Here is a 13,503-nt window from a genome sequence, read left to right as displayed (position 1 = left end):
TACCTTAGAGTAACAAAATAATCCTAATTCTTTCCTCCCTTCCTCTGATCATTGTTGTCATTCTTTTCCTGATTCATATGTAAACATACAGGAGCATTTTTATTATTTACATAAGCATATATTATCAGAAAAAATAGCTATAACTTTAAACAAACTTGTATCTGTTAGATCAGTTTAGAAAAAAATGAATCTTTGTTACCTTCATTTCTTCTTTAGTTTTTCTCTATTTCTTTATGTAAATCCAAGTTTCTGACCTATCTTATTTTCCTTCTCTCTAGAGAATGAATTTCTTGCCACTTGATCTATCATGTTAAAAATCAATTTTCGCCTAAAGTCTTTTTCTCCCCTTCACTTCTGAAGCATAATTTCACAGGGTGTAAAATTCTAGGTTGATGGTCTTTTTCTTCACCTTTCCTTAAATATTTTGCTCCTCTCTTGTTTGTATGGTGTCAGTGTCTGAAATAAGATTAATTCCTATTTTTGTTTCTCTATTGTTAGAGTGATTTTCCCCCCTTCTGGCTTTTATTTCAGAAATTTTTCTTTGATTTTTATACAGTTAGAAAATAATATGCCTAAGTGTAACTCTTTTGGCTTATATGCTGCTTGGTTTTCTGATTTTCCTAGATCTGTGGTCTGATGTTATATTGGTGAAATTTTCTGCCATTGCTTCAGATATTTCTTAAATTCTTTTCTCTTTTTCCTTCTGGCATTCCCATTATATATATGCTGTACCATTATGTGTAGCTGTCCCACTTGTCCCATAATCCTTGGAAATTCTGAGGTTCTCCCAATCTTTGTTCTTTTTAGTATTAGGGGACTATATTGATACATCTTCTAGCTCAGAGATTTTCCTCAGGTACCATTAAACCCATCAAAGTCATTCTGCATTGCCATTGCAGTGTTTTTTCTAGCATTCCTTTTTGATTCTTTCTTAGGATTTCCAGTTCTCTGCTTACCTTGCCCTTTTATACTTCATGTCCTCTACTTTTTCCACTAGCGCCCTTTAATCATGGAGCATATTAATATTAATCATAATATAATCATATTAATATTAACTATCCATATTATTAATTTTTCTAAATTCCTGATCTGATAATTCCAACATCCCCATCATATCTGGTTCTTATTTTTGCTCTGAGTCTCCAAACTGTGTGTGTGTGTGTGTTTCCTTTGGCATGCCTTGTAATTATTTCTGGATGATGGGATGTGACTTGGAGAGTAAAATGAATTGCTGTAAATTGGCCTTTAGTGGTGAGGTATTAGAGGAACAGAAGTGCTTTATAGTCCTGTGATTTCTTCAGTCTTTCAGTAAGCCTGAGCCTCTGGCCTGTGAACTTCATGTGTGTTTCTGAGCTTTTCTTTTTTCTTTTTTTCTTTTTTTTCTTCCTCCTTCTGTGGGACAGGATGGCTAGAGTGGAGTGGAGCTGAATATTTCCCTTCCCTGTATTAGTTAGGTTTTGATAATACCCTAGCATATTAGGCTCTGGTTAGCTAGTTTTTTTCTGAGGGTAAGGCCTGTTAAGAATGGAGTGTTCTCATATATTTCATAATGGTACCTTTTTCCCTCCTTCTGATGGGAGCCAGAGGGTATTTTTTTGATATTTACTGTGAAAGTCTGGTTGAGTTCCTGGGGTAAATTTTACAAGCTATGGGAGTCTCCTTATGACTAGGAGCCCTTAGAGTTTTAGCTCTTAGAATTGTCTGTGCAAGCTTCAAGCAATTAATCACTTAGAGATTTACCATCATTACACAGGTTCCAGGGTGAGTTCCTCTCCTAAGTCTCCGTCCTTGTAAACTGTGACTCCCTCTGTTCATTTGACTGTCTTACCAGTCATGGGGATAGTGTTCTCCCCTCCCATATGGATCCTGTAAGAGTTGTTGTTGTTGTTGTTGTTGTTGTTGTTATTCTTACTTTATTCAGCTTTTTACAACTTCAAAATTTCTTACATGTAAAACTTCAGACTGGAACATTTCAAATAGATTTTTTTTAATATTCAGAAAAAATGATGAGGCAATGTGGAAGCCATGTGTAACTAATACCAGTTGTTATTTCAGTGCAGGTCTTATTGGATATTAATAATTTGATAAAGGCCTCCTATTTTTCTTTACCTACCATATGGATTTTTCTTAGCCAATATAGATAAAAAGTAAGAAAAAAATCACTTTTATGTGACCCTCAAATATTATATTTTTAGGTAAGAACATTTATAGATCTAAGTCTTATAAATGTTCAAAACAACAAATTTCAATTTGACTTTTTAAATTAGTTTATCTTAAATTATTCCCATGATATTTTAAAAATAAGCTTCTATAAAATCTATAAAAATATTTACTCTTGATAAATTAAGTCATTGGATTTTTTTCCTCCAAGGACATGGTTGAAACAAGTAATGACTTCTCTTTTATGCTCTTTTCTTTTGGCTCTTTTAATACATGGCCAATTAAGATATCTTTGCCTCTAATTTTATTAGAATGCTCTAACAAGGAAATGGATCTTACATGGTGTGAATGGGACTTAGGTTTCTTTTAGGAATACCATTAGCCTTTTTCTTAGTTTTCATATTCTTAGTATTATTGCTTTGGGTATTCAAAAAGGTTCAGATTTAAGTCCTAGTTTTCTTTTTTCTTTTTTTTTTTTTTTCTTTTTACAACCATTTCTCTAGTTTAGCTTTTAAATTGGTGGAAGAAAAGATACATTTGATCAAAGTTAGGACACTAATTTGTTACTATGCTACCCTCTGTGTTTTAAAGTAATTTAGATAATTTATTTTAAGCAAAGCAGTTGCCCTATGCAAATGAACTTAAAGTTCATAGAGAAAGATTGAGAGGATAAGTTGAAAGGGAAAAAACAAATACCAGCTGTTCTGTTACCTATGTTGCCAGGATTCCAGGACTTGATAATGAGTTTAGAAGGTCACAGGTATTGCAAGGGATTAGGAAATACCAGAAAAAGTTAAGGACATTAAAAAGAGAACAATAGGCTTTGTGCCAATATTATCATTGTTTTCTAAAACTAATTTTTAAATACTAGTTTTGAACAGTTCTAGGTTTTAAAACAATTAAAAAGAAAATATAGAGATTTCCCATATAGCTTCTTATCCTACAGGTAAATAATCTCACATTATCTAGATGATTATGATGTATCAGTGTAGGTTCATACTTGGTAAAGAATAATGTATCATTTGGTGAGTAATTCTGCAAATATGAGAGGCTATTCATGTGTGGGGAAAGAAAGTATATGGGAAATCTCTATACCTGTAACAACAGAAGTTTGTGTTTCATGGTTCTGAAGGCTAGAAATCGAACATTAAAGTGCCATCAATTTGTATTTGGTGAGTCTTCTCTTCCTGGCCTGTAGACAGCTGCTTTCTTGCTTTTGTCCTCACCTGGACATTTCTCTGTGTGGAGAGGGTGGGGAGAGGGGAGAGAGAGGAGGGGGGAGAGGGGGAGAAATAGAGAGAGAAAGCATGAAGTGATACCCCTTAGGTCTTTTCCTCTTGTAAGGACATCAGGCCTACCCTATGACCTAATCCAGTTTGAATTCCTGATTCCATCAGGCCTACCCTATGACCTCATCCAGTTTGAATTCCTAAAATTCCTGTTTCTAAATATAATCAAATGTGAATTTCGGGAGAACACAATTCAGTCCATAGCATATGCCCTTATACCAGACTAGTACATGCTCATTTGCAAGCTGCTTGTCCAAAATATAACATAAGGCAAACTATTCCTTGTACTCAAATGAAGATCCCCAATGCCAGGGCATCAGGTTTCCTTATATAACCTTGTGGTGCCATCAGAGGTACTTATAATTTCATGTCTGGATCAGTTGCTACCATGATGTATTTCCTTGGAAGGAGGGGCTATGGCTGTCTTTTCTGCAGGGTCTGGTGTCAGAGGTGAAGTCTGAAATTATTATTTTTTTAAAAGGTAAATAAACCTATTTTTTTTTTTTTGCCTTTTTGCCTTTTTGCCTTTGTGCCTTTTTGCCTTTTTTGCCTTTGTGATAAAAAATTTGTTTCAAGCATATAGGAACTATTACCAGGGAGTCTGCCAGATATTCCTCTAGGTTAATGAAAAGTATTCATCATGATTATATTACAGATTCTTCACTTTTATTTATTTATAAATGTGTCATCTCTGACAATTAAATTTATAGTAAACAGGTCAATGGTTTTTTAAATAATTAACCCATGATTCCCGTAGACAATATTGAATTATAGGAATATTTTTTTTTGTTTTTCAAAACTATTAATTTTTTTTTCCAAATGCCTCAGAAGTCTGGGAATTTTTCTCATTTCAGTAAATACTTGCTGAATATCTACAGCATTAGTACCTTATTCTGGGCATTTTTTTCCTTTTTACTTAGGATTCTTTTATTTCGGATGGGAAAACAACCATAACTAGCTTTCAAATATAGGGGTACTTGAGCAATAAAATGTGGCCCAACTCCAAGAAAAAAGTGAATAGAAGCCACAAAATTCAGTCTCATGTCTGCTCTTCTCTGAATTCATGTTTTAATGCTTCTCTAAAATAAAGTTATTTATTTTCAATTTATTTTATTTTTTGTCCAATTACTCTACAAAAACCCCAAGATTTATATAATACAGCTTAAAACTCCAAATATATATGACAGTTCAATTCAGTCCAAGACTTCCCAGTGTATCCTGTCTTCACTTCAGTTCCATCATAGAGATTATTTCTGGATTTATCTTCTCAGTATTTATTTCCAGGATCCTGATCTCAACCAAAGCTAAGATTTAATATATTATTTAAAATGGTCATTATCTCCCACCCTAGGTCCCATCCTATCCTGTCATTGAGTAGGATTTGCTATTACTTAATCTACTGACAGTAAAAACTGTATCATTGTTTTGATTTTTCTTGCAAAAGCCTTTAAGAAATCTTCTGCCTTTACCAAAAGGCTATCATTTTCCAAAGAGAACAAACCACCTAGATAGTTTCTGAGATAACAACCACAACGTTATGCATGAACTAAATTCCAACAATGAGCATTAGTTACAGGGGGAAAATGATGTTACACTTAAAGTTCCTAATACTCTCTGATACCAGATTTATAGATAAAGAGCTGTAAGAGTATAGTGTTATACTTAAGGTCCTTGAGAGAAATGCCTTCTGAAACAGTTTGTATCCCCAACCCTGGCATGCTGCCTGTCATCTATATCCATGTCTATATCTATATATCTATATCTATGTATATATATGTAATATACACACATACATACATATGTAAGAATTATATATATGTTATATATAATATAGACATATATGTTATATATAATAGACATATATATATTGAGAGAGGGAGAATATATATATATACACACACACACATGTAAGCTCAACAGTGTTGAAGGAATATGCTATTTTTCTAAACAAATTCTATCAAACTGGAACTTCAAAATTAGTTGTTGGAATGATTTTTAATCTTAAAAGGCTTTTGAGGAAAGAGTATTAAATTTCTCAGCAGTACAATACTTATATTTCAGTCAATTTTTAATCTTTTAATTATTTCTGAATCATAAATTTGAGTTTCTATAGTTTATATTCTGAAGTGAAGCATTTCTAAATTAAAAAACTTAGCATTCTGAAGGAGGGATTACCAAAATAACATAAAATATGTCTTCTGAATTTCTCAGTTCAGTGCTTCCTTTGTATTCAAATTTTCTTTCCAAAACTAAAAGTATGCTCTCTATAAAATTTCTTTAAGATCTTTTTACCAGATTAAAATAAGAGGTTTTCATTGTAGACCGACTAAATCTTTTAAAATGTAACATTAAGTGCTTAAAGAAGATATTAACAGCCTATTATGTAGGGTTTTTTCTCCCAAACTTTTAAATTTTTCTGGTAATTTTTTTCATTAATTATTCCTTCATCAATTATAGTTTGAAATGATGCCCTTGAGAATTCACGAGACATAGTAGACATTTATGAGAAAAATCTACCATAAACTTCTCACATCTGGGCCATCAAGTGTTGGTTAGAACGTAGACCATATGCTAATGGGAAAAGAAGAATAAAGCCTTTAAGACTCTGTCAAGAGAACACCTGCCAGCATGGTATGAGAAATGTTAATTATTAATCAACAATTCAAAGAAATCTTTCTGCTGAAGTTTTACTAAAAGAATTCAGCTTTGACATTTAAAAAGGAAGAACCTTAGGAATATTGTGAAATTCAGAAATGTCCATAGAATGAGTCCTATTTCCACTTTGAATAAGTTAAAATTTATTTTCAGCAACAACAAATGATTGTCCAAGACTCATGTCAACTAAAACTTAGTTACATTGAAAAAAATAATGAGGGCAGCCCCAGTGGCACAATGGTTTAGCGGTGCCTGCAGCCCAGGGCATGATCCTGGAGGCCAGGGATTGAGTCCTGCGTCGGGCTCCCTGCATGAAGCCTGCTTCTTTCTCTGCCTGTGTCTCTGCCATTCTCTCTCTCTCTCTCTCTCTCTCTCTCTCTCTCTCAATCTCTCTCTATCTCTCATGAATAAATAAAAATCTTTTAAAAATTAAAAATAAAATAAAATCTTAGAAAAATAATGATTAACCAAAGGAGTCATTCAAAAATTAACTCCCCAAAAATGTTATTATAAACTGTTTACTCTTACTTTGTATAAGTTGAGAAACTATAATTTTAAGAAGTATTTGATCATATAAATCAAAATTAAATGTAAGCATCACATAAACAAATATAAAACCATCCAGCCCCAAACCTTGGACTTTGAGGCTGAGTTTTAACTCTCCAGCGATCTTTTCCTCTCACTCACCCCCGTTGATGACTCCTATTGTCATGCCAAAGATTTGATAGGTAGCAATAACCACAACACCTTTATAGTATTCATTTTTTTAAAGCCTCGTGTTCTGTTATTACCACATTTTCTTTCCAGCTCACTTATTGTAGCATTATTCATCTCAAAGTCCACAAACCTATAAGATTTTTAATTTAACATTCACCCTGCTCTTTATCTTCCTTTCCCATTTTACCTAATTTAGATTCTACAATCACTGGACTCAATATGCTTGCCAGTTTCTCCACCTTCTTGCCTTCCTAGGAAAAAACAAACAAAAACCAATTAATCTTCACTCTCCATGTTGTTTTTGTTTCAGCCATAAAATGAAGATGAATAGAGAAAAGTTGAGAACTTTGCTGTGTATTATTTTCAATTTACGAAGTTACATCTGAAATTGGCCCTAAGCATTGCCTCGCAAATTTCCCTACTCACTTGCCTACTGCCATAAAGCTATGGCACAATTTCACTACCTCTCTCAAGTCTTCAAAGCCCTTTCCCCACTTCTCATTCTAAGGAAATGGCTTTCCTCCTTATTTCACAAGAAAAGAAAAACAGGATAAAACTATCCAGTTGGATTGTAACAAAAGTCATTGACCTATCTGCATCTGTAGGTACATTCTTTGCCTTCCCTTCTGTTATACTGGATTAAATGCCTCTGTTCCATATTATCCTTTCCCAGCACTTGGATTTCAATTGCCAAAGTCCCCAGTGATCTCCACATCAAATAACCATCTTAACCAATATTTCAGCAGCAGAAACCCAGTGGATTATTTTCTTCCTTCTGGAAATAGTATCTTCTCTAAGAGGATATCACCCTATTCTACTTTTACTAATATATCACAGTTCACTCCAGTTAGATCTCCTTTTCTACATGCAATATCTGCTTTTGAGAATGGTCAGAACTCAGTTACCATTCTCCTTTATCATCTAAATTCATTCTGTAGTTTTACTTAACCAATCCCTTGGCTTTCAATACCAGTAGTATACACAGGTTTCATATCCAATTGCTTAAATCTCCAATTGGATGTATAACCAAGTATCGAGAAGATATTTAAGAATATCACACTTGACTCAAATCTGAAAATATGAGTTGATCTTCAAAATTCCTGTTCATGTACAGAACCCAATGTGAAAACTCAGCCTTCCTGAATAAAAGAGATTATGTTAGATTTTGGAAGAAAGGACTGAGTTTGGGTTAGATTTAAATGAAGTTGAACTTTTGCTTTGAAACACAATATAGGGAAACTAATTACTGAATAAATTTCTCAAATATCTGGGAAAGGACTTTGCTGATTCTGAGGCAGCAAGAAGCCTGCTTGCCTGTGTACATGATCCTTCTGGGAAAAATAATGAAATATTTAGCTTCCTAACAAGTTGCAACCATGGTCTTTAAGAGAGAGCAGAATTTAGGTTCTCTAATTTTATACTTTCAAAGTTAAGCTTTTGAAATCTACCTAACTTGGCATACTTTAAATTCATTCCCTTCTCCATTATTAATGCTACTATTCATCTTGTTATGTTTATTCTAACAACTTTAGAGATCATTCATTAAGCCTTTTTCTTATATACATACACACACACACACACACACACACACACACACACACACGGGTGGTCCCTGATTTAAAAGGGTTCAACTGACCATTTTTTTGACTTTGTAATGGAACAAAAATATGTATTCAGTAGAAATCATATTTTGAATTTTGATCTTTTCCCAGGTTAGCAATATGTGATAGGAAACTGTCCCTCACCTCCTGTCTCCCGCCTCAAAATGTGGCCTTATTTATGTAGATGTAATCAGTTAAGATAAAGTCATACCACAGTAGGGTGGACCCCTCATGACTGGTACCTTGGTAAAAAGGGGGAAATTTAGACACATGCACATACAAGATAGAATTCCATGTGAAGACAGAGACAAGAGAGTGTGGTGATACAGAAAAGATGGATACAGAACTCCAGGTGCTAGAAGAGAAACCTAGAACAGATTTCCCTCACAGCTCTGAGAAGAAACCAACCCTTGAACATGGACTTCTATTTTGAGAACTGTGACAATCAATACATTTCTGTTGTTTAGGCCACTCAGTGTGTGATGCTTTGTTACAGCTTCCCTAGCAAAGACAGCAGAATTCAGCAAAAACAGATTGCTAAGTACATTAGGTATTTGAGGGCAGGGGGTGGTTGGGAAACAGGAATAGGAAAGTTCTCAGTATAAATTGTCAATGGCAATGGGGTCTGTCCATCTTCCCAAAAGTCTCTTGCCTCAATGAGGATATGAAACTGCATAGGAAGGGTCTGGATATTAGGTATTTTTCTTTGTAGACCCTATACTTTAAAATTACATCACTTTTTTTGGTCTAATATTAAATGTGGTAGTAGAGACATGCTTGTCCTATTTTTGATCTTGAAGAGAGTGTTTCTAAGATTTTGCAATTGTACAATACTTTTGTTTAAATCCAGATAATATTCATTAAAAGTCCACAAAGTGTTAGGTAAACATGAGGAATGCACTGTCAGCCTGCATATATACAGAATTAGTTAAAAATGGGCCCTTAACTATAAGTTGGGCAATTTCTAACAAAAGAATGATGATACAGAGATCTAAAGTCAAGAGAACAGGGGCCAAAACCAAGAGCCTTGGATAAAACTGAATTAAATGTCCAGTACCAGAGGTCAGAATACATCACTCCTAAAGGAACATTCTTTGTTCCCAGAGTTGAGGACACTGGCAATATCAACATAGCAGCATTGTTGTCTGAGTCTTTAAAATAAGACTCAGATGTAATATTCATGTTATCAGTTAATCATTATATATTGGGTGGGTAGAAAGTAGGCAGTTAACTTAGTCTTAATTGACAAAGTCTCCAGATCAAGAGGAAGAATTCCTAGGAGTCTTATCCATATCCATATTTGATTTAGATAATGAAATCCTGATACTATGATTAAATGATACTTTGGGAGTCTTGGAGAAAGTAGATATACTTTGCATGTGTGGCATATGTAAATTATGATAGGCAAAAAACTGTGGCAGATTTTCTCCATAGTCTGCCACCAGCAACTTTGTGGATCATATTGTCTTATTGATTCAATAGAAGACATTATAAAGCACACTAGCTGCTAAACTTTTTAGAGTTACATAATTCAGTAAAGTATGCATATGTCATATTTCATATGTTTTCATGGGTAAAGCCATTTTCTCTTGCTTTATTCAAAGAGTATTCCAATTAGAACTAAAAAATATTATGTCACTTTAACCACCATAGACAAAAGCTTTATTTTTTTTTTAATTTTTATTTATTTATGATAGTCACACACACACACACACACACACACACACACACACACAGAGGCAGAGACATAGGCAGAGGGAGAAGCAGGCTCCATGCACCGGGAGCCCGACGTGGGATTCGATCCCAGGTCTCCAGGATCGCGCCCTGAGCCAAAAGCAGGCGCCAAACCGCTGCGCCACCCAGGGATCCCCTAGACAAAAACTTTAAAAACTATTGTATGATCTTGGTTTTATCTTCAAATTCATAGCATCCTTTTTTCTTCTTCATTGTATGCTTTTGTTTTATCAACTAACATTCCACTCCTGTCTGAGAAAGTTACTAATATGAGAACTATCAGATCAGCCCAATTTACTTTTTTTATAACAGTTTTAGACTTCCAGAATTTGAAAGAGTTCACATGTACCCTAAATGCAGTTTCCCCATTATTAACATCTTATACGTTTATTAATAATAAGCAGTGTTGATTACTGTTTTCAACTAGAATCCATTTTTCACTCAAATTTCTGCTCCAAGATACCACATTACATTAAGTTCTCATGTCTCTGTAGGCTCCTCTTGAGTATAACAGATTCTCAGATTTTCCTTGTTCCTGTTGACTTTGATCATTATGAGTCCTGGCTAGGCATATTATAGGATGCCACTCTGTTAAGACTGGTATGATTTTTTCTCATAATTAGGTGGTATGAACTTTGAGTAAGAAGATCATGAGGATAAAGCACCTTTTAATCATTTAATATCACGGGATAATATTCAAACATGATTTATTAAAGTTCATGTTGACCTAGATTCCCTGGTGGGATTGCTTGTCAGCCTTCTTTCCTGTAGAGTTACTCTTCTTTCCCTTTTTTTCATATAGCATTCTTTGGGAGAAAATCACTAAGTGTAGCTAATACTTAGGTAGTGAGTGGGAGTTTTGCTTCTACTTCTTGAGGGTAGATGATTGCATTATTTGGAATTCTTCAGCATAGAGGAATTCTCTTTTTTCTACTTACTTAATCACTTATATCAGCGAAGAGTGATAAGTCCTTCAGGAAGAAATTAGAAGTTATTAGTTCCATGAAATTCCATGGAAATGAAAGGCTCTTGGGATCACTCTGGATTTCATTTGTCTAATGAAATCTGTGCAAAGGAAAAGGTTAGGGGGGAAAGTATAAGGAAAACAGTTTAAGCAACATACAACAGATTAAATTCCAAAGCTTAATTACACCTTTTTTTTTTAAAGTTTTATTTGAGAGTGAGCCTGAGCCAGAGGAGAGGCAGAGGCAGAGGGAGAGAAAGAATCCTGACGCAGACTCCCCACTGAGTGCAGAGCCAGACACTGGGCTCAATCCCAGAACCCTGAAATCATAACCTGAACTGAAATCAAGAGTCCCACAATTAACTGACTGAGACACCCAGGATCCCCTTAATCACACTTTATCTCACACATTTCAGCTTATTTCAAGTCTCTAAAAATTATTTGTAAGTAAGTACATAGAGAATTTCTTTCCCAAAATATTGATATACAAAAATATTAAACATTAGAATGAAATTCTTCTATCTGATTGCTTTTCAAAATTATCCTTTACACTTCATACCTTCAAGAGATATTTTTTTGCTTGCCTTATGTAAACCTAACAAACATTAAATTTGACATATAACACATCATACTGATTAAAAAGGTTTTGTTTTTTAGGAAATTTAACCATGTGATTAACATGATCCTATCTTACAGAAAACTGAGAACTATAAAAATACTATTACTAGCAAAGACCTTCAAAAACTTTATATAAGTATAGGGGTACCTGGGTGGCACAGTCAGTTAAGTGTCCAGCTCTTTGTTTGGGGTCTGGTAACCATCTCAGGGTATAAGATCCAGTAGTGAGTCAGGCTCTGTGTTGGACTCTTGATTTTGGCTCAGGTTATGATCTCAGGGTCCTAGGATCAAGCCTGTGTCAGTGTTAAATAAATATATAACATTTATATAATACAATATACTGTACCATGATGTATTATAAGTAAATAAACATAGGTAATATTGCTTTTTCTTTGCCATAGAACCTATTGCTTAGATAAACATTGAAGCTGATACATCTATTCTTACCATTTGATTTTGTTCCAAAGATTAATTATCCCATGTTAATTGTTGAGACCTGTGGGGGGAAAAAAAAACAAAACACTGAATAAGATTTTACATCACGTCCAAAATGAGGAATGCATTTACAGAGGAAAACCTTGAATGCGTTTTTAAAGTTGGCATTATATACTACTATTTTTTTTTCCTTTGGGGACATTATTAGTCATGCTGTTTTCTCTAGTAAGCATATATTGACATTGACTATTCTGATTTAGGCACATGCTCTGTAAATGCAGAGGGTGGTTTAGGATGTGTACTAGTCAAGCAGCTCAGAAATCACTCTCTCAGAAATGAATGAGCATCAATACAGGTATCCTAGTGACCAGCCTAACATTACCATAGTAGTAATTTGCCAAGGAGACACTCCAGCACTCTTTTTTTCTGTGACTAGAAAAAATAGGTACTTTTCCTAACAGGATTCATTCTTCCTGCAATAACTGACATTTAAAAAAAATCTGTAAATATCTGCACAAAGTCAGTTATTATGATTATAAACATATTGGTTCATATGTGTAAGTGTAATATAACACACATATACATCTGTTCACTAATGTGCTATTTTTAACTGTATTCTCATTGTCCAGGTATATGGAAGAATCAGATAAGCAATCTCCTTAAAGGATATTTTCATTTTATAAGAGATAATAGAGCTGTGACAAGAAAATGTGTCTACCCTATGCAGCAATTAGAAAACTTGTATTTGTAACCACAATAGTAAAGGAATTTCTGATAGTGGAGTGATTGAGTAGAAGTTGGAGAGAAAACCACTGAAACATACTGTTACAGAAAAAAAAAAAAAGATCGATAATGTGGGAAAGAAGAATGATGGAAAATTTGAGGAAAGCCCTTTGAGCTTATTAAATATAGAAGATGACATGCTTTACCATGTAGTATATGTTGAGAAAGCAACGGGATAGAGTGTTCTCATCTTTGCAGTTTATTCAGATTGTTTTTCTTTTTTGTAAATTAATGACAACACTTTTTCAAATAATTTTTTCAGTTATTCTTTAGAGTTGCATTTAGGATTTTTAGTTTTAGGTTTGTATGTGTGTCCTTTATCAAGTTCTGTTATTGAAGGTGCGTTTCCAGCTAATATTTAATGTAATGACTTTGCTTATATGGTTGATTTTTATATTGAAACATTTGTGTATCCATTAGAAGTGATACACTTTCTTTCCTGCTTTTCATGATCTTGGTTATGTAGTACATGCCGTATTTGTGAGGCCCTCATTGCGTGTTATTTTCAAAGTGTTTTATTTTATTTTTATTTTTTTAATTTTTTTTT

General features: G+C 34.0%; 1 long non-coding RNA gene across 1 annotated transcript in view; it reads right to left on the bottom strand.

Moving 5' to 3' along the window:
* Positions 1-10,130: 10,130 nt before the first annotated feature.
* Positions 10,131-13,503, bottom strand: part of LOC140623484 (uncharacterized) — a 251,144-nt gene continuing 247,771 nt past the window's right edge. Inside the window, exons 10-12 of the long non-coding RNA XR_012023090.1 lie at positions 12,186-12,234; positions 11,887-12,031; positions 10,131-11,221 (exon numbers count right to left, since the gene is read on the bottom strand). This is a non-coding gene — a long non-coding RNA (uncharacterized lncRNA). The remainder of the gene's footprint in view (positions 11,222-11,886; positions 12,032-12,185; positions 12,235-13,503) is intronic.

Source organism: Canis lupus, chromosome 33 (genome assembly GCF_048164855.1).
Source record: "Canis lupus baileyi chromosome 33, mCanLup2.hap1, whole genome shotgun sequence".
Lineage (NCBI taxonomy): Eukaryota > Metazoa > Chordata > Mammalia > Carnivora > Canidae > Canis > Canis lupus.
Note: the sequence above shows the minus strand (reverse complement) of the source record. Positions and strands in the feature narration are given on the sequence as shown.